Source organism: Schistocerca gregaria, chromosome 3, assembly GCF_023897955.1.
Source record: "Schistocerca gregaria isolate iqSchGreg1 chromosome 3, iqSchGreg1.2, whole genome shotgun sequence".
Classification (NCBI taxonomy): domain Eukaryota; kingdom Metazoa; phylum Arthropoda; class Insecta; order Orthoptera; family Acrididae; genus Schistocerca; species Schistocerca gregaria.
In genome coordinates, this window is record NC_064922.1 from 243,404,439 (window position 1) to 243,431,006 (window position 26,568).

The following is a 26,568-nucleotide window of genomic DNA, read 5'->3' on the forward strand; positions in this document are numbered from 1 at the left end:
GCACGGCCACATGCAGTCAAAAAACCATGGAAGTGATCACAAAACTCGGATGAACAACACTGAAACACCTGCCTTACAGTCCTGATTTGGCTCCATGCGACTAACATCTCTTTGGGATACTGAAAGACTATCTTCGTGGAACAAGGTTTCAAGATGATGACTCCCTTGTGCACGCTGCCAAACAGTGGCTCCAACAGGTTGGACCAGAATTTTACAGTGCCGGTATGCAGGCGCTGGTTCCAAAATGGCGTAAGGCAGTTCAGAGGGGTGGAAATTATGTGGAGAAATGAAAATATTGTTCCTAAAGAATGTATCTACACACTGTAAAACTTTTAAACATGTATAGTAAAAGATGGATTTAAAAAAAAAATAGTGTGCATTTCTGTTGTCACCTAAATGCAGCACAGCATTAAGCAGTAGCGACCCCAGCGTCACATCTATAGCGGACGGTATGATTTGACCACCAAAGTTTGCAGTAAGAGGAATCAACATATTAGTACTTCCAATTCCAGCGACCTTTACTGATTCAGTGCTAGGCAGACGAGAAGCCAATAATACGTAGGCCCTCTGTGTTGAGATAGAGGACAGGGACGGCACTGGTATGAAGCTCATTACACTGACCTACCTTGTTTAGTTATACGACAGCAGAAACAAAAATTTAGAGTCATATTATCCAGCGTTAAAAAAGCCAACAATTTGCTACGTAAATTAGTTTTCCGACAAAAATACATCTTAATGTATGAAATTTGTCGCACTTGGCACGGAAATTTCGTAGCAAAATGGAAATGAGCGTACGGCATTGCGGGCTGGGAGTCGCCCATCCGGGGAAGTTCGGCCGCCGAAGGCAAGTACTTATAGCATTCGACGCCACATTGGGCGACTTGCGCGTCGGAGATGGGGATGAAATGATGAGGAGGACAACAAAACACCCAGTCCCTGAGTGGACAAATCTCCTGCTCCAGCCAGGAATCGAACCCGGGACCCTTCGCGTGGCATTACGCCGCGCTGACTTTTCAGCTAATGGGAACGGGTATTTCGTATCAGAATGCATAATTCTGATTTTCTTGTCTTACAAGGTTTATAAAATGCATGAGTCTCTAGTAAAAAGTGCTCCGGATAAACCGTGATGAACAGTTGATGACTGGTTTTCCAAATGGTGGCGTGCACAAGTTTTGCAAAAAAAGAATCAGGTCACAATTTAATTACAGTCCAAAAAGGCACTGTAGAGACTAAATGGCTAATCAAGAAAGAACTCTGGATTTCAATCAAGAGTTGAAAACATCTACAATTATTTTGGCCAGTTGCATGCTATGATGAACAGGTAAACTGAAGTTTTTAACGATCTGTTAAACATTTGCGAGTAGTATGGTTGGTTGGTTTTGTTGGTTGATTGGGGTGGGGGGGCGGGGAGGGGGGACCAAGCAGCGAGGTCATCGGTACCACTGGATTGCCGAAGGATGGGGAAGGAAGCTGGCCGCGCCCTTTCAAAGAAAACATCCTGGAATTTGCCTGAAGCGATTTAGGGAAATCACGAAAAATCTGAATGAGGATGGCTGAATGCAGATTTGAACCGTCGTCCTCCCGAATTTGAGTCCAGTGTGCTAACCACTGCGCCACCTCTGTTGTGTGCTACTAGTAAGAAATGTAATGTACAAAGTGTAGCTCTTAAGAGTGTCTTTGAACCTACAACATTGTAACCCTTTAAAGATTCAGTATAAAGGAACAATAAATATAGTACCTTATGAATGCAATCAAAGTATAGACTTGGTAGCTAAATATGGCATCCTACAGACAGCGCCGTCAGAAACAAAGGAAGGAATTTAGAATTCAAAGCTCCAAGGATGACGAGGTCATAGCGATAGACCACAAACTCGGATACGGGAAGGATGGAGAAGGAAATCGGTAATGTCCTTTCTAAAGGAACCACCTTTGTATTTGGGGGGGGGGGGGGGGGGGGGGGAGGTGGAGGGGGAGGAGACATAAAAAAAACCTGAAACTGGATGGTCGCAAAGGGGTTTGAACTGCCACCCTTCCACATTCGAGTCTCCTAATTGTACTGCCTCACTTGGAATGCTGACACAAATGCTATCAACCGTAAACACACGTAACAGGGCACCCAACAGGACCTACTGTGAACTACACTGGCAGTCCACGTTATTTAATTAGCAAGAAGGTGAATAAAATTATTACTGAATCTACATTTTTTCTAAAAATTAGATGATTAAAAGTGCCACAACATTAATTAAATTAGCTACAGGTGTGTACTACCCCCACAAGCAGATATGGCGATGGAGACAGAAGAGCCGGTGTTGGTAGCGCGGCAGAATAGTGCAGAAACCTGCCACGGAGGGCACACACGATGTGTAATATGTGGAGAGCCACGGATGGAGGTGTTCACCTGTGTAAGGAAGTGTGATGGGTGGCCAGAGCTTACATTGAGTTCAACTACCGTGGACCTCACCTTGCCTGGCATTCAGTTGACAACCACCTATACCAGCCGCATGCTGAGGTATCCCATGTACGTCTCTATACACATTCTCTTTCCCATAGATTGACTCACATAGCAACAATTGGTTTCCTCTCATGGATTTTAGTGAAGTACCTGCACCGACAGCGTAATGTAGTAGTTGTCATGTCAGTGTAGATACTACAGTAATGTGATGCGCCTATTTTTTCCACTTCTGGAGTTAATTTTGAGCCACCATGGACCTGGCATTTCTGCAACGCTGGCAGGAACAGTTGCATCTACAAAAGTAACAGCAGGTGCAGATGCTGGGGCTGATGAAACAGAATGCAGAGATGCATCACTCAATGGCTCTGCTAGCAGTGGGCTATGGACTCATTGTGCAGTTTCCTTCTCTGCCCCTACCACCCCCAACGCCATTTGCTAGTTTCGATGAGTCTACGGAAATGTGGAAGAATTACCTGTGCCCGTTCTTGTTGCACTGCCGCATTCCAGTTGATAAGGCTGCCTTGTTGTTTTCCAGCAGCACAGGCTTATATGAAGTTGTCCGGAATTTGAAGCTCTCCATTGATCTCGAGAAACTTCCCTTTGACGAGCTTTTTCGGTTGCTGACGCAGTATTTCAGACATCAAACACATGTGGTGGCGCCATGGTTGCAGTTTAAGCAGTACCGCGAGTGGCGGGGCAGTCAGTCATACACGGCCTGGATAGCCGATTTGCAGGGTCTCTTGTGCAAGTGCCGTTCTGAATATCCCACATATGCTGCCTCTTCGCAGACTTATTAATCCAGGACGTGACTGTCCGCTCAGCGCCTGACTCAGAGATTCAGACCAAGGCGTTGACCTTGCCTCACATTTCTTTAGTCGATATTGCCCAGGCCGCGGAAATGCATGAGCTGATGACGGCGGCAAGGGAGGTCATTTCTGGTCATTGGTTTTTGTTTACTTTTATACAACATGCTTCATTACAATATTTGTAATACTAAATACAGGCTGTTACAAAAAGGTACGGCCAAACTTTCAGGAAACATTCCTCACACACAAATAAAGAAAAAATGTTATGTGGACATGTGTCCGGAAACGATTAATTTCCATGTTAGAGCTCATTTTAGTTTCGTCAGTATGTACTGTGCTTCCTCGATTCACCGCCAGTTGGCCCAATTGATGGAAGGTAATGTTGACTTCGGTGCTTGTGTTGAGATGCGACTCATTGTTCTACAGTACTAGCATCAAGCTCATCAGTACGTAGCATCAACAGGTTAGTGTTCATCACGAACGTGGTTTTGCAGTCAGTTCAATGTTTACAAATGCGGAGTTGGCAGATGCCCATTTCATGTATGGATTAGCACGGGGCAATAGCCGTGGCGCGGTACGTTTGTATCGAGACAGATTTCCAGAACGAAGGTGTCCCGACAGGAAGACGTTCGAAGCTATTGATCGGCGTCTTAGGGAGCACGGAACATTTCAGCCTATGACTCGCGACTGGGGAAGACCTAGAACGACGAGGACACGTGCAATGGACGAGGCAATTCTTCGTGCAGTTGACGATAACCCCAATGTCAGTGTCAGAGAAGTTGCTGTGTACAAGGTAACGTTGACCACGTCACTGTATGGAGAGTGCTACGGGAGAACCACTTGTTTCCGTACCATGTACAGCGTATGCAGGCACTATCAGCAGCTGGTTGGCCTCTACGGGCACACTTCTGCGAACGGTTCATTCAACAATGTGTCAATCCTCATTTCAGTGCAAATGTTCTCTTTACGGATGAGGCTTCATTCCAACGTGATCAAATTGTAAATTTTCACAATCAACATGGGTGGGCTGACGAGAATCCGCACGCAATTGTGCAATCACGTCATTAACACAGATTTTCTGTGAACAGTTGGGCAGGCATTGTTGGTGATGTCTCGATTGGGCCCCATGTTCTTCCACCTACGCTCAATGGAGCACGTTATTATGATTTCATACGGGTTACTCTACCTGTGCTGCTAGAACATGTGCCTTTACAAGTACGACACAACATGTGGTTCATGCACGATGGAGCTCCTGCACATTTCAGTCGAAGTGTTCGTACGCTTCTCAACAACAGATTCGGTGACCGATGGATTGGTAGAGGCGGACCAATTCCATGGCCTCCGCGCTCTCCTGACCTCAACCCTCTTTCATTTATGGGGGCATTTGAAAGCTCTTGTCTACCCACCCCAGTACCAAATGTAGAGACTCTTCATGCTCGTATTGTGGACGGCTGTGATACAATACGCCATTCTCCAGGGCTGCATCAGCGCATCAGGGATTCCATGCGACGGAGGGTGGATGCATGTATCCTCGCTAACGGAGGACACTTTCAACATTTCCTTTTACAAAGTGTGTGAAGTCACGCTGGTGCGTTCTGTTGCTGTGTGTTTCCATTCCATGATTAATGTGATTTGAAGATAAGTAATAAAATGAGCTCTAACATGGAAAGTAAGCGTTTCCGGACACATGTCCACATAACATATTTTCTTTCTTTGTGTGTGAGGAATGTTTCCTGAAAGTTTGGCCGTACCTTTTTGTCACACCCTGTATATGTACTGTGTGAGTGTAATGTTTTTTTGCGTGATGACGAAGATGATGATGATGAGGCAAGAGAGAGGCCGAAACCTGGTGCTGGCACATAGTCTGTTCCTGATGGACAGCATCAAGGAGACCGCCAAGCTTGATGTCCTCATCCGACAGATGGATCACCATGCCCTCACTTCATGAAACACTGTGGAGTGGTTTGGTATTTAAACCAGAACGCTGGGGAGACTGGCGCAAAGACTGGTGATCAAGAACTTTGCGCCATCACCAGGATTCGAACTGGCTTACCCCCGGGTCGAGCGCCAACGCACAAGTGGGCATTAGCAACATTTGCCACGGATACCTTAGGGGTTGCGAAGCAACTCAAATCGCTTGATATGGGCAAGTCTTCAGGTCCAGATTGTATACCGATTAGGTTTCTTTCAGATTACGCTGATACAATAGCTCCCTACTTAGCAATCATATACAACTGCTCGCTCACCGATAGATCTGTACCTGCAGATTGGAAAATTGCGCAGGGCGCACCAGTGTTTAAGAAGGGTAGTAGGAGTAATCCATCGAACTACAGATCTATATCATTGACGTCGGTTTGCAGTAGGGTTTTGGAGCATATACTGTATTCAAACATTATGAATCACCTCGAAGGGAACGATCTATTGATACGTAATCAGCGTGGTTTCAGAGAACATCGTTCTTGTGCAATGCAGCTAGCTCTTTACTCTCACTTCCTGTCAGGAAGGTCGCAGTTCGTAGTAATAGACGGCAAATCATCGAGTAAAACTGAAGTGATATCAGGTGTTCCCCAGGCAAGCGTCCTGGACCTCTGCTGTTCCTGATCTATACAAATGACCTGGGTGTCAATCTGAGCAGTTCTCTTAGGTTGTTCGCAGATGATGCTGTAATTTACCGTCTAGTAAGGTCATCTGAAGACCGGTATCAGTTGCAAAGCGATTTAGAAAAGATTGCTGTACGGTGTGGCAGGTGGCAGTTGACGCTAAATAACGAAAAGTGTGAGGCGATCCACATGAGTTCCAAAAGAAATCCGTTGGAATTCGATTACTCGATAAATAGTACAATTCTCAAGGCTGTCAATTCATCTAAGTACCAGGGTGTTAAAATTACGAACAACTTCAGTTGGAAAGACCACGTAGATAATATTGTGGGGAAGGCGAGCCAAAAGTTGCGTTTCATTGGCAGGACGCTTAGAAGATGCAACAATGCCTCTTTAGAGACAGCTTACACTCGTTCGTCCTCTGTTAGAATATTGCTGCCCGGTGTGGGATCCTTACTAAGTTGGATTGACGGAGGACATCGAAAGGGTGCAAAAAAGGGCAGCTCGTTTTGTATTATCACGTAATAGGTGAGAGAGTGTGGCAGATATGATACGCGAGTTGGGATGGAAGTCATTAAAGCAAAGACGTTTTTCGTCGCGGCGAGATCGATTTACGAAATTTCAGTCACCAACTTTCTCTTCAGAATGCGAAAATATTTTGTTGAGCCCAACCTACATAGGTAGGAATGATCATCAAAATAAAATAAGAGAAATCAGAGCTCGAACAGAAAGGTTTAGGTGTTCGTTTTTCCCGCGCGCTGTTCGGGAGTGGAATGGTAGGGAGATATATGATTGTGGTTCGATGAACCCTCTGCCAAGCACTTAAATGTGAGTTGCAGAGTAATCATGTAGATGTAGATGTAGAAGTGAATGGTACAATTAGGTGTGTGTGACAGACAGTTCCTGGTGTTCCGTGGGGTACCCCAGGTGGCTTCCGCTCTGCCGAGTTGACTTATGTTGACACTTTTGACGATTTTAAATGTGTGTGAAATCTTAGGGGACTTAACTGCTAAGGTCATCAGTCCCTAAGCTTACACACTACTTAACCTAAATTATCCTAAGGACAAACACACACACCCATGCCCGAGGGAGGAATCGAACCTCCGCCGGGACCAGCCTCACAGTCTATGACCGCAGCGCCTTAGATCGCTCGGCTAATCCCGCGCTGCGAATCTTCACGTGCGCCGAGAGCCTCTGCGGCGATCTTCACAGACAGTCAACGCGAAACTTGTTGCGTATTCATATCCATATCCAAAGCAGGTTTACGTTTTCAAATGCCAGGATGGTTCCTTCGAAAGGGCACAGCCGCTTTCCTTCTCCATCCTTGCCTAATCCGAGCTTGTGCTCCGCCTCTAATGACCTCGATATCGACAGGATATTATTAAAGACCAGTCTCCTCCTGCTCCTTTCTTCATGTGCTATGCCTACCTGCAGTTGCCACTGGACGCATTCTCTCAGACTTTCTTGGTCCTCAGCACCACCTTTGGGCTTCTATCATTTTAATCGCTTCCCTTTCAGAATCCCATCTATGCCTGGAATTAATCAACAGTTTTTGGAGCAGTCAGTCCAGGACATTCCCTGTTGTGTCAGTTATCTTGATGACGTCTGAGTAATGGGCCCTACCAGAGATGAGCATTTACGAAGCCTTCAGTCGGTTTACCAATGCCTTCTGGAGGATGGCCTTCGTTCCAAGCTGGAAAAGTGCAGTTTTTTCTCCCCATTTTTGGAACATCTAATTAGCAAAGATGTGCTTGTCCTGGCATAAAAATGTGTGTGAATTCCTAAGGACCCAAACTGCTGAGGTCATCGGTCCCTAGACTCACATACTACTTATACTAACATATGCTGAGAACAACACACACACCCATGCCTGAGGGAGGACTCGTACCTCCCGCGGGAGGGGCCGCGCAATCCGTGACACGACGCTTCAAACCGCGCGGCCACTCCGAGCGGCTGTCCTGGCATATAACCAGATCGGTGCCATTGTAAACATGCCAGCCTTTAAATACCTGAAGGAGTTGCAGTCTTTTTTAGGTAACATTCCGTATTACTCTCAGTTCTTTCTCCGGGCTGTGCACATCTGCCGTATTATGAAATGGCTTCCACAGAAGGTCGTAGTTTAGTCGGCACATTGCCAATAGGCTTTTCAGTCTCTTAAGCAGTGGCTAGGTGGTCCTTTAACCCTGGCATGTCCCACTATGGCACTGGTGCAGTCCTACCTCATTAGAATCCAAATGGCACCCAGTAGCCCATCGCTAATGCAGTAGAGACACTTTCTGCAGTGCAGCGTTATTAGTCATAGCTGTAAAAGGAGACTCTAGCTATTATTTTCGGAGTTAAAAGCTCTTCCTCATCACTGACCACAAGCCATTGCTGTCCTTATTTGGCCCTCGTTCCATAGTGCCCAATAGGAATGCCTACCAACTGCAGAGGTTGGCCCTCTTTCTCAGTAACTATGGCTACAACATTCGTTACTACTCTCCTCAAGTGGTGCCATGGCTACAGGTGGGCCCGATCTGCAGTTCAATAGCTAGGAGGCTCTTGAGTTCGTGTTAGATGATGCCATTCGGCAAACCCTGTCGGATCTTTCATTGACAGCACAAGAGGTCGTGACCACCATAGCTGCTGACCCATTTTTCCAGAAAATCCTTTCATTGGTCTAGATGGGTTAGGCAGAGCGTGTCTCTTCAAGTGCTGATCCAGCATGGCGTGTGTTTTTTTTCTGGTACGTGATCAACTCAACATTGCCCAGGTGGTCCTCATGCTAGCCGTAGAGGAGCAATACTGTTGAGTGGTCGCCTCCCCCCCTCCTTTGGTTGGACCCTCATATACTCCAATTGCTGCAGGCATCACTCTGTAGTATGACTTATATGGACACAGTGGCCCAATAAAACATCTGCTGGCTGGCAATCGATCATGAAACTGAACATATGGCATGGGCTTGCACGCCCACGCACAGAACCAAGCTGTAATGCTGTGCCAGTCCTGGAGTACCCTTGCGCTAGAGTGTACAGTGATTTTGTGGATCCCTTTTTGTGCAGCATTTGGTTATTGGTGGTCGATGCATTGTCCAATTTCCCTTACATAGCCAAGCGTCCTCTGCATCATAGACTGACACTGTTTGTATGTTGTCATTTTTTTTTACCACTGAGTGTTTCCCGAGGACCGATCTGTCTTGAGTGTTTGAATTCATTACAGTATCTGGCGTCTGACTACTGCCCCATTTCACCTGGCTTCTAACTTGGAGCTGGAGTGCTTTGCGTATGTATTCAAGACCCTGATGAAGAAGACAGTGACTGTCACTTTCCGTGGTGATCCATTGTCAAGTTTTCTGGCTACATACTGAGCAACTCCAGTCAGTGGGTACAGTCCAGCAGAACATTTGCATGTACACAAGCTGCGGGGTTTCCTGGATTTGATGCACCCTGCGTCACATGCCATGGCGCACCACGGCCCACTAGTTTTCCTGCTGAAGCTGCCATGGTGGGCCACAAACCTCAGAAATTGTTTGTGGCGAATGTCGATGTGGAGCAGCTGATGTGTCATTCAAATCAGTTGCATCCTGCCCTGTTGGGACATCACGGTCACTGTCTTCTAGTCGGCCGAGTGGTAGGGTTGGTAACAACATTATTCCAAGTGCGGGCGCCTACTTCCAGTGGTGTGCTCCCCCGTTGATGCTCCCTCCATGGACTCAACCCACTGTCCCCCTCACTTGCAGCCTCGGGCCCCAGTCAGACATGTAGCTATGCCTGCTAATCTGGAGCCCACGGATTTTGATCAGCACTCCTCGTCTACCTCCTATCTCCTCCCCCTGTCGCCAATGAAGGTAGCCTCATCTCCACTGCTGACGAGATGTAAGCCCCTCGCCCCCCCCCCCTTCCCCAGCTGACAGCTTTGGCTTATCATCCATGCCCCTCTGCCGGTCGGTGGAGTCAGCAGCATCGGCGTTGCCTACTGAAGTGGCTCATTCAGTACCAAGGTCTCTGACAGCTTCTCCGGTTTTCGCCAGAGTCCTATGTGGCCATTGCAGGGGTGGGGGAGGGGGGGCAGTGATTTAGTATACCCGCCAGCGGACATCGTGATGGAGGCAGATGAGTTTCTGTAGGTAGCACTGAGGAATAGTGTTGAAACCTACCAAAGAGGCCGCGTAAATGCGTAGCATGGCCAGACACACTGACGGACGTACACTACTGGCCATTAAGATTGCTACACAAAGAAGAAAGGCAGATGATAAACGAGTATTCATTGGACAGATATATTATACTAGAACTGACATGTGATTACATTTTCACGCAATTTGGGTGCATACATCCTGAGAAATCAGTACCCAGAACAACCACCCTTGGCCATAATAACGGCCTTGATACGCCTGAGCATTGAGTCAAACAGGGCTTGGATGGCGTGTACAGGTGCAGCTGTCCATGCAGCTTCAACGCGATACCACAGTTCATCAAGAGTACTGACTGGCTTATTGTGACGAACCAGTTGCTCGGACACCATTTACCATACGTTTTCAATTGGCGAGAGATCTGGACAATGTGCTGGCCAGAGCAGCAGTCGAACATTTTCTATATCCAGAAAGGCCCGTACAAGACCTGAAACATGCTGTCGTGAATTATCCTGCGGAATGTAGGGTTTCGCAGGGATCGAATGAATGATAGAGCCACAGGCCTTAACACATCTGAAATGTAGCGACCAGTGTTCAAAGTGCCGTCATTGCGAACAAGAGGTGACCGAGACGTGTAACCAATGGCACCCCATACCATCAGGCCGGGTGATACGCCAGTATGGCGATGACGAATACACGCTTCCAATGCGCGTTCACCGCAATGTCGCCAAACACGGATGCGACCATCATGATGCTGTAAACAGAACCCTGATTCATCCGAAAAAATGACATTTTGCCAGGTTCGTCGTTGAGTACACCATCGAAGGCGCTCCTGTCTGTGATGCAACGTCAAGGGTAACCACAGCCATGGTCTCCGAGTTGATAGTCCATGCTGCTGCAAACGTCATCGAACTGTTCCTGCAGATGGTTGTTGTCTTCCAAACGTCCTCATCTGTTGACTCAGGGATCGAGACGTGGCTGCACGATCCGTTACACCCATGCGGATAATATGCCTGTCATCTCGACTGCTAGTGATACGAGGCCTTTGGTATCCAGCTCGGCGTTCCGTATTACCCTCCTCAACCCACCGATTCCATATTCTGCTAACAGTAATTGGATCTCGACCAACACGAGCAGCAATGTCGCGATACGCTAAACCACAATCGCGATAGGCTACGATAGGCTGCAATTCGACCTTTATCAAAGTCGGAAACGTGATGGTACGCATTTCTCCTCCTTACACGAAGCATCACAACGACGTTTCACCAGGTAACGCCTGTCAACTGCTGTTTGTGTATGAGAAATCGGTTGAAAACTTTCCTCGTGTCAGTACGTTGTAGGTATCGCAACCGGCGCCAACCTAGTGTGAATGCTCTGAAAAACTAATAATTTGCATATCACAGCATCTTCTTCCTGTCGGTTAAATTTCGCGTCTTTAACACGTCATGATCGTGGTGTAGCAATTTCAATGGCCAGTAGTGTATTTACCTGCAGGCGGTAGTAAGCAGGATGGGCCAGAGCTTACGCTGAGTTCAAGTGGATGGCTCTGAGCACTATGGGACTCAACTGCTGTGGTCATCAGTCGCCTAGAACTTAGAACTACTTAAACCTAACTAACCTAAGGACATCACACACAACCATGCCCGAGGCAGGATTCGAACCTGCGACCGTAGCAGTCGCACGGTTCCGGACTGCGCGCCTAGAACCGCGAGACTACCGCTGAGTTCAAGTACTTAATGCCCTGCATATCATTCCAAGTGTTGTTGACTTGTAATCAGTTGACAGCCGCCCGTGGCAACTGCATGCTGGATTAATCCCTGCACATTTCTTAGCTGATTTGAAATTCCTGCTTCCGATAGACTGACTCACATGGCGAGTTTTTCTTTCCTCTCATGGGCTTATGTCCCCGGCTATTATCGTGACACCGTCGACCAGTTAAGTACAGTGCAACGTGGCAACGCTGCCACGCCAGTGCAGATACTAAAGTGTGGATATCGCAGTAGGGGCTTAGCTTAAGCCTCTTGGTATGACAAATTCGGACGCTAATGTGCCCGCAAAGAAACTATATATTTGACTAGGAATAACTTCCTAAAGTGTAGAAAACTGTGTCATCTAGAAATTACTGAATTATTGATCTGACAGTTGAATTGCCTCGAAATTACTTATGTTTCAGTCGTAATTATTATTGCCAAGTAAATGGTTTAACATACTCTTGCTGAAACTTAAACATTTTCATGAACCATATGGCGTAGCATACAGCAGGGGTAAAATACAGGGAACGAAAGACTATTTACAACTTGTACAGAAGTCGTATGGTAGGTATAAGAGTCGAGCGGCATGAAAAGAAGGCCATGGTTGAGAAGGGAGAGTGAGAGAGTTGTAGCCTATCTCCAATGTTATTCAATCTGTACAATGAGCAAGTGGTAAAGGAAACCAAAGAAAAACTTGGAGTAGCAGATAAAACTTCGAGGTTTGCTAATGACAATGTAATTCTGTCAGAGATAGCAGAGGCCTTGGAAGAGCAATAAAACGGAATGGACAGTATCTTGAAAGAAGGATATAAGATGAACATCACCAAAAGCAATACAAGGATCACGGAACATAATCGAATTAAATCAAATGATACTGAGAGGATTAGATTAGGGAACGAGACACTTAAAGTAGCGGCAAAATAACTCGTGATGGCCAAAATAGAGAGGATGTAAAATGAAGACTGGCAATGACAAGAGAAGGCTTTCTGTAGAAAAGAATGCTGTTAAAAATAATGTATATTTAAGTGTTAGGAATTCTTTTTCTGAAAGTATGAGTAAGGAGTGTAGCGATGTATGGGAGATGAAGAGGTTCGCCTAGGACAGAGTAGCATGGTTAGCTACATCAAACCAGTCTTCGGACTGAAGACTGCAACAACAACAGCACACAGAATAAATTCCTTGTTGAACAATAGCATTAGTTAAGAACGTAGTCTACTACAGGAGATATGTTGCTGACACAATCATTCTACTTAACGTAAATAAACCATATGATCAGTTTAATCTTTAGCTTGCCAGTATTAAGTTTACCATTTAATTCAAAGAAAAACTGATGAACCAACCTTCTGGATTTGAAAATATCTGCCAGTAATCGGAAAGATTACTTTAATATTTTTAGAAAACTCACAACAAGAATTGTAATCCTTCATGGCACTTCACGCCCCCCTTATAAATACAAGATGCATTTTTCCATACTGTGACTGATAGCATTCTTAGAGATTCTCCTGATTAAAAAATAACATTGTTGATGAACCCAAAACACTTAAGCACGTTTCTAGCACAAATCGTTATAGCTCTTCAGTTGCTGATTAGCTTTATAACAAAAAGATAAAAATAAAGGCACAACATAATGACATAACACTTGAAAATGTAAAGCAGGAAAAGACTCGGGCTTACAAAGAGAGAACAGTACAGTTACAGGACTTAACCAGAGACTGAGAATTTCTATGTGGACATGACGATACACTTAAACTGATTATCTCATTCGTGACGTGCATAGTATGCACTTCCCGATAATGAGTTTTAGAAAGCCCTTTTTAACTTGTCTAATCCGACATTGTAGGACTGTTTGCCTTTAATCAGGGCATGTGAACAAACGCTAGTATGAGTTGACGAGCTTCAGTACGAAGACGCTAGTGTGTTTATACACAAAAGCAGTCCGCCCGGCAAAGCCGTGAGTGCGGCTGTTCAAGGAAGTCAAAGGGCTTGAAACTGCGATGGAACCAACAGGTCATAAGAAATTAAATAGAGGAAAACTACGTTCTCGATCACGTAAAGGTCTTAACCACAATAACAATGATATATATTTTTTTTAACGCACGTTTCGTTAAGTGTAAGTAGACAGGTCACAAATCCGGATTGTGCTACTTTAAGCAAATCAGGCAACGCAATAAGACACTCAGGCACACAATATCGATTCTTATTAAAAATTCAAATCGTGTTCAGAACGAGCGCGACCAATTCAATCAACTTTCACGGATAAAACATAAAATGAATGCTAACTTTTCCGAGAATGAGAAGGTTCTATCTGCGATTGTAAGTGTACATTATGTGCCACTGAAATTTCGAACTGACACAGGTTCGTCAATCTCTGTAATTAATTTACAGGTGCACAAGAAATTAAGATCGTCAAAGTTAACTGAATGCCAGAGTTCACTATTTAACTACAGCAACCAACGGATACCAGACAAATGTCAATTTATAACGGAGGTTGCATACAAGTAATTAACCAAACAGGCTAGATTTGTAGTGGAAGAAATTTCTTGGATCTTGATTTATACAATACACGTCACAACTCATGAAGGAGCAAATCAGATTCATACTGATTTTTCAAACGAAGAGCTGCAAAGATTGTTTCGAAAATATAGCCTGTAAAACTACAAGGCACCCATCACGCTGAAGGAGAATGCTGCGCCAAAATTCTGTAAAGCACGCAATATACCTTTTTGTGTCAAACGATAATGTGAAACTAGAACTTGATCGCCTAGAGGAGAATGACATTATAGAATCCACTACCAGTAGCCAACTGGCAATGCAAATCATTTTATTACTAAAACCGATAGACTCATAGCCCTACTTACGCCAGTATTTCTCTCCTACTTCCCAACTACATAGACGTTCTCCTGTATACCTTGCGGGGCTAGCACTTCCTGAAGAAAATTTCAATTCCACTCGCCCTCCGCTGCACAGTGAAACAGTAATATCGTTTTACAGCAATTAAGCTGTTTGGAAACACTGTTCCAAGCCCTCTTGAGCACTTTTGATTTACGAAACTGATAAATTAGAAGACTAATACTGTTGTGCGATGTTTCGGAACAATTCGGACTCCTCCGACTGAAACGGTATAAGAACAGCTACCGGAGAAAAATCCAACAAAGAAGATCGCACTGATGAAATACGCTTGATATAAGTAAACATTAATTGGCAGTTCTTCCATGAGAAACAGCGATTAGTGTGGGCGCCTCGCTAACCTTAGCTGCGGCACCTTACTGGTGTTGGGTAATCGAAGAGTCGAGGACTGTGAAATTCTAGGTTTTCACATGATCTAGAGAAATGCACAGTACTGCCTCTACTGAAGTTCGGCCAACGGTTTCCACTTGATCACTTGTTACAGAGATGGGAACATAACATTGAAGGGTGTGTTAAAAATATTGGATCATACGTACTTTGTATTTGCATCAACACAACCCTATAGACTCTGAAAATGTCTGTTACACTCATTGCGAAAATTATCATGAAAATAGAGAAAGGATAAAGTATTAGGAAAAATAGTTCCAAAGTCGCTTAATATGATTCATATGTATTATTCCCCAAGTAAACATCCCTTTTTGTCAACACATACTAAATGTGCAAGGATGAATGAAGTACCATTAGAAAGGCTTTTAACGAGCTTTTGACATTACATAATATTTTGGGCTAAAACTTACTGTTTGTGGAAAATTTTACAACATAAGAGACTTGTAACTAACACAGACGAAAGGGAGTCATGGATACCGAGCTTCATACCTATATTTCACGAAGTTAACTTGTTAATTACGAATAAGAGACTCGCTTGTCATATTATTTCAATACAAATACCATTTTAAATGTTTTAAAGTACTTGTTAACTGAATAATTTGTAGACAGCATTGTCACAGATGATAACGGTGACCACTGCGGCAGTCCATTATCTCTGCCCGTCGTGCGAGTTGAGTTTTCTAAACGATTACACTTTCCGACACCACAAAGATCTTTGTCATTGTTGCCTTGAATTGTGATTCGCCTATTGCTGCTACGGCCTAACGTGCTTACTGTAACTGAAAATGTTTGTCGAGTTAAAGTTATAGATTATGTAGCTTAGAGACAGTCCATGATCTCTGCCCGTCATACAGGCTGGAACAAACATTCCGAATGCGAAAGACATTTTTGATCTCATGGAAATGTATATGCAAGGATGTATCATACATTCATGATTATAATTCCACATCATTCGGTTCATTATCGAAGATTTTTTTCATTCCCACAACTACCCTTATAACAATGCCTACACATATTCCAAATACCGTTATAATCTGAAACTATAGAAGTGCGAAAGTTCCCCCTGGTTTCAATGTAATCCTGGAAGTAAGTTAAGAAAACTTGTTTAACCTACGTTGCAAAAGGGAAAAAAAAATCATGTGGTTGTTTTCCCAGTGTATAAATGCGTATGAAACAGGGCTATCCACATATTACATCGGAGATTAATCTGCGACGGGGTGACTGGTAATGAAAGGATAAGTAATTCATTATCTAGTGAAAAATGAGACTACAATAGTCGAAAGAATCACTTTTTTACATAAATTAACTTATTTTCATGCGAAGAGTTAAGTATTACGTGGAAAACTAACTTCACAAAGGGATGTAGCTTTCCTTCATTTACTAAAATTCCTTTGGAAAACTTAAAAATAAAATCCGTCTGGGGTCTTTGCAGCATTTTAATTGTGCTAATCTACATTTCTAAAACTGTTGACCATGTGGGAGTCGCTGCATTGTGATGTCATAACAAAAGAAATCAACAAAATTCACAGATACCCCTTTCTGGCATGTTGACAGCACAGTGAAGGTTACATGACTACAGAAACCCTGGTGACGAAGCTGTGGCTTCGAAATGTTTACTGGCACATTAAAAATGCTATAAAAAATACAGCGCTCTTTGTTACCTAGTTTTCCATTCATTTCATTGTTTCGGTTTGCCAAGAATAGCCACTGTTGCTATTAGAGGGGCAGCTGGTGAATCACACATTACAGACGCAGGCACGATAAACATTCGAGAACCTAGAACCTTAGATAATACCGACTGCTAGACTGAAGCGTGGGGTTCCTCTCTAGCATCTAACTGTATTCGTAAAAAATCTAGATTCTCATGTGTTTATTTCGTTCTTTTTGACTATCGAGAGCAGAGTTCTCGACACAGCCCATCACTAAATGGGACACAGTAGTTGCTCGAGGAGTACCGAGACACATGGAAGATCAGAGCAGAGACACAGAGTAACTTACATCAGTGGCGCTTGTATAGAGTTGCGGGCGCAGCTGCGCCGCCAAGCGGCGACGCGCGGACTTACATTCGCAGGCTCAGAAGAGTCTCCGGCTCGTGGTGGTCGCAGCGCACGCCCCGGCAGAAATGCGCGCACATCGATTCTAGCCGACCTGGACGGTGAGCGCTACAATCTGCGCCTGCGCTGACTCCGCTACCTTAGTTCTACGTCTATGTCCACACACGCACACACACTGTAAACGACTATGAAGTGCATGGCAGAGGGTATTTTAGGGATGGAAAAACCGGCCGGTGAAAACCGATACCTGTACTTTAGTTCTGAATAACCAATATTTTTCGGTGTTCGTTTGGTCTCGATTATAGCACTTTTTTATTTTTTATTAATAACCGGGTAAAAAATCCGAAATATCGATTATCCACAGCAGCAGTGCTAAGGTTATTTTCGTTTTCAAGTAAACTTTTTCTTTAAAAAAAGGAGACATTTTTGTTTGTAAAATTTGCTTAGGTTTGAAATATATCATTATTACAGAAAATGGGAAAAGTGATCAGTATTACTTTACTCTCAGTGTCGACAGAAACGAGCAGCAAACAAATGGCATAAGAATTGGTACGGCACTGCTGAGGCGATACTGTCCCTTTTGCTGTGTGCCGTGTGAGTGCACTGCCCAAGACATGTCCCATCAGTTCTATATGGTAGTTTGTCGCTGTCGTTGTCGGACATCCACTGTGGAGCAGAATGGCACCATCCCTAGCCCGGAAATGTTTTTACGAAGTGACGTTACAAAGAAATACAATGCTTCATTTGCTTTAAAAGATTAAAGATTTGTCTGCGATTTGCATGAAGTACTAAATGAGGAATGAAATTACGGTAACAGCAATAAATTAAAATTTAACAACATTTCATTCATAGTATACAATAAAAATAGAAAGTAACTGATCAGCTGCCTGTATCTTCTTGTGGCTCAAAATCAAAAATACAGTATCGACAGCAATAGATAGATTCATACCGCATAAGTTAATAAGAGACGGGACTGATCCACCATGGTACACAGAACACGTCAGAATACTGTTGCAGAAGCAACGAAAAAAGCATGCCAAACTCAGAACGCTAAATCCCCAAGACTGGCTAAGTTTCACGGAAGCTCGAAATTTAGTACGGACGTTTTGGTGTTAATAGTTTCCACAATGAAACAGTGTCTCAAAGTATGGTAGAAAACACAAAGAGCTTCTGGTCGTATGTAAAGTACACCAGTGGCAAAAAACAGTCAATACCGTCACTGCGCGATAGAGATGGAAATGTTTCCGATGATGGTGTCACTAAAGCAGAGTTATTAAATACAGTTTTCCGTAATTCCTTCACGTAAGAAGACGAAGTAAATTTTTCAGAATTCTAAACCAGAATAGCTGTTAGCATGAGTGACATAAAAGTAGATATCTTAGGTGTTGCGAAACAACTCATATCACTTAAGAAAGGCAAGTATTCTGGTCCAGATGGTACACCAATCAGGATCCTTTCAGAGTATGCATGCACAATAGCGCCTTCCTTAGCAATCATATACAACCGCTCACTTGACGAAAGGTCTGTTACTAAAGACTGAAAAGTAGCACAGGTCACACCAATATTCAAGAAAGGAAATAGGAGTAACCCATTGAATTACAGACCCATATCACTGACCTCAATTTGCAGAAGATTTTGGAGCATATACTGTAGTCGAACATTATGAATCACCTTGAAGAAAATGACTTATTGATACATAACTAACACGGATTCAGAAAATAACGTACTTGTGCAACACAGCTAGCTCTTTATTCCCATGAAGTAATGAGTGCTGTCGACAAGGGATCTCAGATCGATTCCATATTCCTAGATTTCCAGAAAGCTTTTGATACCGTTCCTCACAAGCGACTATTAATCAAATTTCGTGCATATGGAGTATCGTCTCAGTTATGTGACTGGATTCGTGATTTCCTCTCAGAGAGGTCACAGTTCGTAGTGATAGACGGTAAATCATCGAGTAGAACAGAAGTGATATATGGCGTTCCGCAAGGTAGTGTCATAGGATCTCTGCTGTTCCTGATTTATATAAATGATCTAGGCGATAATCTGAGCAGCCCTCTTAGATTCTTTGCAGATGACGCTGTAATTTACCGTCTAGTAAAATCATGAGATGATCAATTCCAATTACAAAATTATCTAGAGAGAATTTCTGTATGGTGCGAAAAGTGGCAATTGGCATTAAACGAGGAAAAGTGCGAGGTCATCCACATGGGTACTAAAAGGATTCCGATAACTTTTGGGTATACATTAAATCGCACAAATCTAAGGGCTGTCAATTCGACTAAATACCTATGAATTACAATCATGAGCAACCTAAACTGGAAAGACCACATAGATAATATTGTGGGGAAGCCGAAACAAAGACTGCGCTTTGTTGGCAGAACACGTAGAAGATGCGACAAACCCAGTAAAGAGGCAGCCTACATTACACTTGTCCGTCCTCTGCTGGAATATTGCTGCGCGGTGTGGAATCCTTACCAGGTAGGATTGACGGAGGACATCGAAAAAGTGCAAAGAAGGGCAGCCCGTTCCGTGTTATCGCGCAATAGGGGTGAGAGTGCCACTGATATGATACGCGAGTTGGGGTGGCAGTCACTGAAACAAAGGCGGTTTTCTTTGCGGCGAGATCTATTTACGAGATTTCAATCGCCAACTTTCTCTTCCGAATACGAAAATATTTTGTTGACCCCCACATACGTAGGGAGATATGATCATCATAATAAAATAAGAGAAATCAGAGCTCAACGGAAAAATTTAAGTGTTCCTTTATCCCACGCGCCATTAGAGAGTGGAGTGATAGAGAAGTAGTATGAAAATGGTTCGATGAACCCTCTGCCAGTCACTTAAGTGTGAATTGCAGAGTAACTATGTAGATGTAGATGTAGAATGGAACCCCTGTTGGCAGTAAAATTGCCTGAAACTGCTTTCTATCCAGAAGAAACCACCAGCCTCGGGCAATTTGGGCTACCCTAAATCACACGCGAATGGGCCATGGAAGATGTGCAACACTCTCCACAAGTGTGGCAATCCTTCATCACCATCTTCTGACTGCAGTGAGGAATGACAGAAAATTTCTTATGTTACATTAACATGTCCCACATGCGCCTGCAAGCATCCTTTCAAAGATTTCAAAAAATGGTTCAAATGGCTCTGAGCACTATGGGACTTAACATCTGAGGTCATCAGTCATCTAGAACTTAGAACTACTTAAACCTAACTAACCTAAGGACATCACACACATCCATGCCTGAGGCAGGATGCGATGGCTCAAACGGCTCTGAGCACTATGAGACTTAACTGCTGAGGTCATCAGTCCCCTAGAACTTAGAACTACTTAAACCTAACAAACCTAAGGACATCACACACATCCATGCCCGAGGCAGGCTTCGAACCTGCGACCGTAGCGGTCGCGCGTTTCCAGACTGTAGCACCTAGAACCGCTCGGCCACTGCGGCCGGCGCAGGATTCAAACCTGCGACCGTAGCAGTCTCGCGGTTCCGGATTGAAGCGCCTAGAACCGCACGTCGATGATTTCCTGTCACTGAGGAGTGGTATGATAATTATTTAAAAGACACTGGTATTCGCCTATTGCTATTGTCATTTGTGTTACATTATGCTGGAGATCTGTGCTGAAAAGCTGATATGTAGTAGTTTAGTAATCTTTGTATACAGGGTTTTACAAAAAGGTACGGCCAAACTTTCAGGAAACATTCCTCACACACAAATAAAGAAAAAAAGTTATGTGGACAAGTGTCCGGAAACGCTTAATTTCCATGTTAGAGCTCATTTTAGTTTCGTCAGTATGTACTGTACTTCCTCGATTCACCGCCAGTTGGCCCAATTGAAGGAAGGTAATGTTGACTTCGGTGCTTGTGTTGAGATGCGACTCATTGCTCTACAGTACTAGCATCAAAAACATCAGTACATAGTATCAACAGGTTAGTGTTCATCACGAACGTGGCTTTGCTGTCAGTGCAATGTTTACAAATGCGGAGTTGGCAAATGCCCATTTCATGTATGGATTAGCACGGGGCAATAGCCGTGGAGCGGTACGTTTGTATCGAGACAGATTTCCAGAACGAAGGTGTCCCGACAGGAAGACATTCGAAGCAATTGATCGGCGTCTTAAGGAGCACGGAACATTCCAGCCTATGACTCGCGACTGGGGAAGACCTAGAACGACGAGGACTCGTGCAATGGACGAGGCAATTCTTCGTGCAGTTGACGATAACCCTAATGTCAGCGTCAGAGAAGTTGCTGCTGTACGAGGTAACGTTGACCACGTCACTGTATGGAGAGTGCTACGGGAGAACCAGATGTTTCCGAACCTTGTACAGCGTGTGCAGGCACTATCAGCAGCTGATTGGCCCCCACGGGTACACTTCTGCGAATGGTTCATCCAACAATGTGTCAATCATCATTTCAGTGCAAATGTTCTATTTACGGATGAGGCTTCATTCCAACGTGATCAAATTGTAAATTTTCACAATCGACATGTGCGGGCTGACGAGAATCCGCACGCAATTGTGCAATCACGTCATCAACACAGATTTTCTGTGAACGTTTGGGCAGGCATTGTTGGTAATGTCTCGATTGGGCCCCATGTTCTTCCACCTACGCTCAATGGAGCACGTTATGATGATTTCATACGGGATACTCTACCTGTGCTGCTAGAACATGTGCCTTTACAAGTACGACACACCATGTGGTTTATGCGCGATGGAGCTCCTGCACATTTCAGTCAAAGTGTTCGTACGCTTCTCAACAACAGATTCGGTGACCGATGGATTGGTAGAGGCGGACCAATTCCATGGCCTCCACGCTCTCCTGACCTCAACCCTCTTGACTTTCATTTATGGGGGCATTTGAAAGCTCTTGTCTACGCAACCCCGGTACTAAATGTAGAGCCTCTTCGTGCTCGTATTGTGGACGGCTGTGATACAATACGCCATTCTCCAGGGCTGCATCAGCGCATCAAGGAGTCCATGCGACGGAGGGTGGATGCATGTATCCTCGTTAACGGAGGACATTTTGAACATTTCCTGTAACAAAGTGTTTGAAGTCACGCTGGTACGTTCTGTTGCTGTGTGTTTCGATTTCATGATTAACGTGATTTGAAGAGAAGTAATAAAATGAGCTCTAACATGGAAAGTAAGCGTTTGCGGTCACATGTCCACATAACATATTTTCTTTTTTTGTGTGTGAGGAATATTTCCTGAAAGTTTGGCCGTACCTTTTTGTAACACCCTGTATGTATAGCTATTCTTGAGATTCAAAAACTCTTTATGTATGGCTACAATATGTACATAATACACTCCTGGAAATGGAAAAAAGAACACATTGACACCGGTGTGTCAGACCCACCACACTTGCTCCGGACACTGCGAGAGGGCTGTACAAGCAATGATCACACGCACGGCACAGCGGACACACCAGGAACCGCGGTGTTGGCCGTCGAATGGCGCTAGCTGCGCAGCATTTGTGCACCGCCGCCGTCAGTGTCAGCCAGTTTGCCGTGGCATACGGAGCTCAATCGCAGTCTTTAACACTGGTAGCATGCCGAGACAGCGTGGACGTGAACCGTATGTGCAGTTGACGGACTTTGAGCGAGGGCGTATAGTGGGCATGCGGGAGGCCGGGTGGACGTACCGCCGAATTGCTCAACACGTGGGGCGTGAGGTCTCCACAGTACATCGATGTTGTCGCCAGTGGTCGGCGGAAGGTGCACGTGCCCGTCGACCTGGGACCGGACCGCAGCGACGCACGGATGCACGCCAAGACCGTAGGATCCTACGCAGTGCCGTAGGGGACCGCACCGCCACTTCCCAGCAAATTAGGGACACTGTTGCTCCTGGGGTATCGGCGTGGACCATTCGCAACCGTCTCCATGAAGCTGGGCTACGGTCCCGCACACCGTTAGGCCGTCTTCCGCTCACGCCCCAACATCGTGCAGCCCGCCTCCAGTGGTGTCGCGACAGGCGTGAATGGAGGGACGAATAGAGACGTGTCGTCTTCAGCGATGAGAGTCGCTTCTGCCTTGGTGCCAATGATGGTCGTATGCGTGTTTGGCGCCGTGCAGGTGAGGGCCACAATGAGGACTGCATACGACCGAGGCACACAGGGCCAACACCCGGCATCATGGTGTGGGGAGCCATCTCCTACACTGGCCGTACACCTCTGGTGATCGTCGAGGGGACACTGAATAGTGCACGGTACATCCAAACCGTCATCGAACCCATCGTTCTACCATTCCTAGACCGGCAAGGGAACTTGCTGCTCCAACAGGACAATGCACGTCCGCATGTATCCCGTGCCACCCAACGTGCTCTAGAAGATGTAAGTCAACTACCCTCGCCAGCAAGATCTCCGGATCTGTCCCCCATTGAGCATGTTTGGAACTGGATGAAGCGTCGTCTCACGCGGTCTGCACGTCCAGCACGAACGCTGGTCCAACTGAGGCGCCAGGTGGAAATGGCATGGCAAGCCGTTCCACAGGACTACATCCAGCATCTCTACGATCGTCTCCATGGGAGAATAGCAGCCTGCATTGCTGCGAAATGTGGATATACACTGTACTAGTGCCGACATTGTGCATGCTCTGTTGCCTGTGTCTATGTGCCTGTGGTTCTGTCAGTGTGATCATGTGATGTATCTGTCCCCAGGAATGTGTCGATAAAGTTTCCCCTTCCTGGGACAATTGAATTCCCAATGTTCTTATTTCAATTTCCAGGAGTGTATATAAGGTGAAACTCTCTATAATTTTTTTCCTTTGTTGTTAATTATTCTTCAACATTTTTTCCTCTGCCTCATTTGCATTGTCGAATTAAGTTCTTGCAGGAAACCCTGTTGATTACAACTGTAATACAAACGTGGGTCTCTCCATAGAGAACAAGTTGGAACAACTCGTACTCAAAGACATGTGAGCCATTCACTGGTGCAAATAAGCACCACGGTTGGACATGAACGTGTCATAATGCGCTGTTACGGTGCGGGGCGAGAGCGTTGTCGGCAGTGAGCGAAGTTCTCTCTAGACTTTCCGTGGTCAACAACTTGTAGTAAGCGAACAGTGGCATATTACTGTGGGTTTCCTTGCAATTTTGTCCACTGCGAGGAGTAATGGCTTATTGAACGATTTGAAAACTGAATGACCGACATTCGTGTTTTTCGCACCTCATAAATGAATGAAAACCGAAAATGAAAATGAAGGCATCGAAAAATTACTTCCCTCTGTTGAATATCACATGAAAAGCGTGAGTCAAATTCAAATACACTGAGGCGACAAAAGTTAGTGGTTGGTGATACGCTCATATACTATGGCTGTATGGATGTGTGCGATGTCCTTAGGTTAGTTAGGTTTAATTAGTTCTAAGTTCTGGGCGACTGATATCCTCAGAAGTTAAGTCGCATAGTGCTCAGAGCCATTTGAGCCAGCCAGTATTACGTACACAAGGTATAAATAGTACTCAGATGGTTAATGTGAAAAGGTTTCGGACGTAGGCTTGGCTGCACGACTGCAATTAACATACTTTTAATGCTGAATGATAGTTGAAACTAGACCCATGTGACAATCCATTAGACAAGGAAAACTGCGTGAAATAACCGCAGAAATAAATGTGGGACTTACGGCGAGTGTAACCGTTAGGAAAGTGCGACGAAATTGGCGTTAATGGACTACAGCAACAGATTGCTAACAGTCTGCAGCACATATCGTGGACTCGTGACCATAACGGTTGAACCGTAGTCGGCCAGAAAACCGCGGCATGGTCAGATGAATGACGATTTTAGTTGTTAAGAGCTGATGGTGGGGTTCGAGTGTGGCGCACACCCCACGAAGCCACATACCAAAGTTGTCAACAAGGCACTGTGCGAGCTGGTGTGAGCAACGTTTACATGGAATGGATTGGGTCCTCTGGCCCTACTAAACCGACCATTGACTGGAAATGTTTATGTTCGGATACTTGGAGATCATTTACAGCTATTCATGGACTTAATGTTCCCAAACACGTCACCGGGACACAATTGTTTGCGACTGGTTTGAAGAACATTCTGGCAAACCTGAGCGAGTGTTTCGCGACCCAGATCGCCCGACATGAATCCCGTCGAACATTTATGGGGCATAATCGAGAGGTCAATTCGCGGACAAAATCCTACACTGGCAACACTTCCGCGATTATGGACAACTGCAGAAGCAGCATGGCTCAGTACTTCTGCAGAGGATTTTCAACGACTTGTTGAGTCTTTGCCATGTCGTGTAGCTGCACAACCCGAGGTAAAAGGAGATCCGACACGATATTAGGAAGTATGCTACGATTTTTCTATCTCAGCGCATGCATTCTAAGTCAAAAAATAAAGAAATAAATGAAAACGCTGGTCCATTAAGGAATTATCCAAATGGGACGGAAATTAGTACATATGATATACATGTACTAACAAACAAATCACAATTTCAGAAAAGTTGTATGGTTTATTCAAGAGAAAGAGCTTCACAAATCGAGCAAGTCAGTAACGCGTTGGTCGACCTCCGCCTCCTATGCAAGCAGCTATTCAGCTTGGCATTGATTGATAGAATTGTTGATTGTCCTCTTCAGGGATACCGTACCCAATTCTGTCCAATTGGTACTGCGTATAATTAATTTAAAGATGTTATTATAATAATGATTGTGAAACATTAAAAGTATATTAAGTGTTTTTCCCTTGTGTGGAGAAGTGGCGAGAGTTTAAGGCTATACTTCACTTGGCACAAGTATATCACGTCGCCAGAGTCAGTACACAGCTGCCCAACCACAAACGTGGCTGGATGGCCCTCTCAACTAGGAAGAGATTTTGGGACCTTGCTGGCCGAGGTAGGTTTTTGTCCAGCAGGAAGACAAGCAGAGGAACTCTCGCTGTACGTGGGCGGGCATTATCTTTTTGAAATGTAAACCCAGGATTGCTTGCCACGAAGGGGAACAAAATGGGGCATAGAATATCGTCGATGTACCAGTGTGCTGTAAGAGTGTGATCGGTGAAAACCAAAGTTGTCCTATAAGAAATGGCACCCCAGACCACCAATCCTGGTTATTGTGTCATGTGGTACGCAATAGTGAGGTTGGTACCCACTGCTACCCGGCCTGTCTCTAGACACGTCTCGCCGGCCACTGGGGCTCGATTTGAAGACGGACTTACTGATGAATACAGTTCTGCTCCAGTCAGAGAGATTTCTGGCTGAAGACATGTCTGGAGACGTCCCAGGTAGTGGTGGGATACCAACCTGAGTGTGGCCCTCCATAAGGCCCAACAACCAGGAATGATGGTGAGTTGTGTCATTTCTTTTTATACCAGGATCCCCCTGGCTGTTAGACGCGGCACCCTTGCAGCATAGTAGTACATCAACAATATTCTATTATCTGTTTCTCCTCCTTCATGACAAGCCATCTTGGGATTACATTTCAACAAGGTAATGCCCGCCTGCACGCAGTGAGAGTTTCTTTCGCTTTTCTTTGTGCTGGCCAAACCTTATCTTGGCC

At 44.9% G+C, this 26,568-nt stretch overlaps 1 protein-coding gene across 1 annotated transcript in view; it reads right to left on the reverse strand.

Annotated features, from left to right (window-relative positions):
* Positions 1–17,126, reverse strand: part of LOC126354079 (uncharacterized protein PF3D7_1120000-like) — a 266,538-nt gene extending 249,412 nt beyond the window's left edge. Inside the window, exon 1 of the mRNA XM_050003460.1 lies at positions 17,072–17,126. The gene's annotated coding sequence lies outside the window, so the exon portion shown is untranslated. The remainder of the gene's footprint in view (positions 1–17,071) is intronic.
* Positions 17,127–26,568: the final 9,442 nt, after the last annotated feature.